The following is a 5,000-nucleotide window of genomic DNA, read 5'->3' as shown; positions in this document are numbered from 1 at the left end:
ACAAGACCTGCTTACCATACCTAAAGAGTCTCTTCTATCCTCGCCAAGAGGAAAGTAGTCACTGACCAATTACAATTCTGTAGTTAACCCCTTAGGTGAAGAAGAATTGTTTGGTAATCTCAGTGTTGTTAGGTGTATGAGGACAGAGGAGAATATGTAAAGAATAGACCAGACTATTCATTGTATGTGTAGGCAATGGGGAAAAATAACCGTAACCAGAGAGAAGGATCCAATGTAGTACGGTCTGGCCAGTCAAAGGACCCCATAGCACTTTAGTGGTAGTATCTCAACGGGTGGCTGGTGCTCTGGCCAACCTACTATATATACATACATATATATATTATATATATTAAAATATATATATATATATATATATATATATATCTATATATATATGCACACACACACACACACTAAAAGTTCCCATGGAAATATTCATTAACCCAAATACTTTTCGACCTTACAAATATTTGGCAATCAATTTCTTAAATTGCAATATTCTGCAGCTGATAAAGCCTTCTGCAAGAGCTGGGTCATTTCTTTGATATTTCAACCCTATACCTGATTTTCTTTGTCGCCTTGGGAAGGAATTGTCTCTCGGATCCTTTTATCTTATGGATTGATGTGTGACTTTCATTCATTTCTCTACGTTACATTTCATATGGGTAATCTTTGATTCTCAGTCAGTGGTTCATTGTTCTTAGTAAATGTTTTGTTATTTACAGAAGGACAGTACATTTGCCCCTGGATTTCCATAAAAAAAAACCACAAACAGTGGTGACGTAAATATCTCTCTCTCTCTCTCTCTCTCTCTCTCTCTCTCTCTCTCTCTGTGTTAAACAGGAATATGTTATGCAACGACCAAATAGCAACACTACACTGTTGGCTAAATGTAAAGCAAAAATGGGAATGCTATTCAGACACTTTAAAAGTTCAAAACAAAAAAAGCTGAACACATGATTATGCTCTACAAAACTTGAGTACGTAGTACACCTGAGTACTGCAATGTGATATGGTACCCACAGTACCAAAAGGATATTGCACATCTAGAGAGTGTACAAAGGTCCTTTACTGCTAGAATAGAAGTAGTTAAGGACCTTGACTACTGGGAAAGACTGCAATTTTTAAAACTGTACAGTCTAGAAAGGAGAAGAGAGCGCTACATGATAATACAAGCATGGAAGCAAATCGAAGGAATTACTGAAAACATCATGGAGCTAAAAATATCAGAAAGAGCAAGCCGAGGTAGTTTGATAGTGCCCAAAACTATACCAAGAAAACTAAGGAAGGCACACAGGACATTAATCCACTACGCACCAGCATCGATAATGCAGCGACTATTTAATGCGCTGCCAGCTCATCTAAGAAACATATCAGGAGTGAGCGTAGATGCGTTTAAGAATAAGCTCGATAAATACCTAAGATGCATCCCAGACCATCCAAGACTGGAAGATGCAAAATACACCGGAAGATGCATAAGCAACTCTTTGGTGGATATACGAGGTGCCTCACACTGAGGGACCTGGGGGAACCCAAACATAGAATAAGGCAATAAGGCAAGGTAAAGCTCTCTCTCTCTTTATCTCTCTCTCTCTCTCTCTCTCTCTCTCTCTCTCTCTCAGTATCCCCTGGGTGGGTTTACTGTGAAAATGTAATCCTCAATATTATTATTATTATTATTATTATTATTATTTTTATTATTGTTGTTATTATTATTATTATTATTATTATTATTATTATTATTATTATTATTATTTTAGCTAAGCGACAACCCTAGTTGGAAAAGCAAGATGCTATAAGGCCAAGGGATCCAACAGGGAAAAATAGCCCAGTGAGGAAAGTAAATAAAGAAATAGGTAAACGATTTATGAAATAATTATTAATTAATAAAATATTTTGAAAATAATAATTGAATAATTGTTTTTAATCAATTATTAATATTATTATTTTTTTATGAAATATATATATGTATATGTATATATAAATACATATATATATATATATATATATACTGTATATATATAAATATATATATATATAAATATATATATATATATATATATATATATAGAAATAATACATATTTAAGATCAACTGTATACCTTGATCATGAGCTTATGTTTGCAATGATTATTTATGTCATTATCATCATTATGTATTTATGTATTTAACGACGTAGCTAGCATTGTTTCCACCATTCTCTTCCAGTCTGAGGAAGGGAGACGACTAGAATTCTAATTCAAACTGATTTCAAAAAGACCTATAATGCTATTTAGTAATTTCTCGTATCAATAGAGTCAACGACAACCTTACTTGATACATTATTGCAAATCTAAGATTTTGTATTTAATATTTTTAGGCGCGATACTGTTCCCTTTATATTTCAATGCAAAATTTGTTTTCTTTGAAGTTATAAAATTTAGCTTAATTTTTATAACTGGTGCGAATGATGTCAGCTATAACATGGCGCACTGTAGTTACTAGAGGGCTTTCCCACCCACTTTTTAGTCCTCTGCTTCATTTCTTCCAACTTCATTTAAAAATGTATTCATACATACATTAGGGGTTTTGGTGGCCTATTGGAAACGTCCCTGCCTGGCGGTCGCTGGACTGTGGTTCGAGCCCCGTTCAAACTCTATAGTTTCTTTACTGACTGCAACCTCACCCTCCTTGTCTGCTAATAATTGGGGGTTTGGGGAGCCTTTATATCTACGCAGTGAGTCATCAGCAGCCATTGCCTGGTCCTCCCTGGTCCTAGTTTGGGTGGAGAGGGGAATTGGGTGATGATCATATGCATATGTGGTCAGTCTCTAGGGCAATGTCACTGCCCCTTGCCTCTGCCATTCATGAGGGGCGTTTAAATTTCAACATCAGTGTGCAACTTCAAGGCGCTCCCTGTAGTAGCACTTGCATACTGACTGACCCTCCTGGCCCCGGGGTTTGGTCATGAAGTTCACATGATTTTACTAAGTGATAATCTATTTGGGATTGTTTAGTGACTAACCGAGTATAGTGTTCCTCAGGGAATAGCTTCCGATAGAGTATAGTATCCCACAGGGTATAGTGACCCACAGGGTAGTGCCCCACAGAGAATAGTATCCCACAGTCAGTCAGTATAGTGCCCCACAGGGTAAAGTGTCCCACAGAATATAGTGTCACACAGAGTCTCACACAGTATAGTGTACCACAGGGTATTTTGTCCCGAAGGGTATTGTGTCCCACAGGGTATGATCCCAAAGAGTATAGTCTCCCGCTGAGTATAGTGCCCCACAGGGTATAGGATCCCACAAGAGTATAGTGTACCTAAGAGTATAGTGTCCCACAAGGTATAAGATCCCAAAGAGTATAGTGTACCACAGAGTATAGTGCCTCACAAGTTATAGTGTTCCACGGGGTCTAAGATCACAAAGAGTATAGTGTCCCACAGAGTATAGTTTCCCACAGAGTATAGTGCCCCACAGGGTATATGATCCCACAAGAGTATAGTGTACCACATAGTATAGTGCCACACAAGGTATAATGTCCCACAGGGTATAAGATCCCAAAGAGTATAGTGTACCAAAGGGTATAGGCCCCCACAGGGTATAGTTTCCCACAAGGTATAGCATCACATAGGGTAAAGCACCCCACTGGGTATAATGTCCCGCAGGGTATAGCGTCGCACAGGTTATATCATCCCACAGAGTATAGTGTCTCATATGGTATAGCATTATGCAGAGTATAGTGTCTCACATAGTATAGTATTCCACCGAGTATAGTGTCCCATAGATGTAGCATCCCACAGGGTATAGTGTCCCTGAACCATAGCTGTTTTCATTACATAATCAGGGTATGTGGGGGCTGGCCTTGGAATCAAGATGGCATTGGTCCCAGAAATTTGGCGAAATATGGGTTTTCAGTAAGTCAAGTATAGGTCCCTATCTATTAATAATAATACTTCTTTAAACAAACAAAAACATATTTAAATTCTTGTCTATGTATAAAGCGAACGATTTTTTTTTATCAATTTGCCATATTTTATTTGTCATTGGGTAAAATTATTTATTCAGTTGAAGTATTACATCGATTATCTATCTGTCTATAAATTTTTAGATCACAGGATATTCTGAAACTTGAAAAGTGTATTAATACATTTATTCCATCCATTATATATGTATGGTATGTATTGTATATTAAAATTGATTTCTTAAAATCTTGATATTTGCATAGGTTTTTCCAAATAAATTTTGAGTCTTTACCTCCTTTAAGAATATTTCAGAGAGAGAGAGAGAGAGAGAGAGAGAGAGAGAGAGAGAGAGAGAGAGAGAGAGAGAGAGAGAGGACGTAGTTGCTAGGCAATAGACGAGAAGAAACCCAAGTAGCCTTGGCCCTCTCTCTCTCTCTCTCTCTCTCTCTCTCTCTCTCTCTCTCTCTCTCTCTCTCTCTCTCTCTCTCTCTCTCTCCCCCTTCTTCTTCTTCTTCTTCGTACTGCATAATAGGAGAGTGCAGCCCCACCTAGACCGGTTTATTGCAAGGGTAAATTGTTAGTTGTCTGTTGTATCAGGAAATTGCAAATAGACGAAAAGCCAGGACTGACTGGAGAGATTATTTGGACAGTAAAGCAGATGAGGCTGACTATGCTATGAATTCGGGAACTGGCTATGATGTAAGAGTGCTCATAGAATTATTTATGAAATCTCGACTGGGGCAAAGAAGAAGCAGCATATACCCATCAAAAAGAGAGATGGTTCTGTTATAGCAACATAAGATGAAGAAAGACAACGTTGGATGGAACACTTTAGTGAAGTTATGAATAGGAGATATGAAGGGAATAATTTTAATTGATATACCTGAAGCTGATAAAGACCTTGATGTTCCCGTGAATGAATTTAGTGTGTTTGAAATCGAAGCTATCCTCAAAAAGCTAAGAGATGGAAAGCCCCGGGATACGATGGAATAACTGCCGAGATGATACTGGCCGAAAATGAAGTGACTCCCAGACTACTTATAAGATTATTTTT

Source organism: Palaemon carinicauda, chromosome 19 (genome assembly GCF_036898095.1).
Source record: "Palaemon carinicauda isolate YSFRI2023 chromosome 19, ASM3689809v2, whole genome shotgun sequence".
Taxonomy (NCBI): Eukaryota; Metazoa; Arthropoda; class Malacostraca; order Decapoda; family Palaemonidae; genus Palaemon; species Palaemon carinicauda.
Note: the sequence above shows the minus strand (reverse complement) of the source record.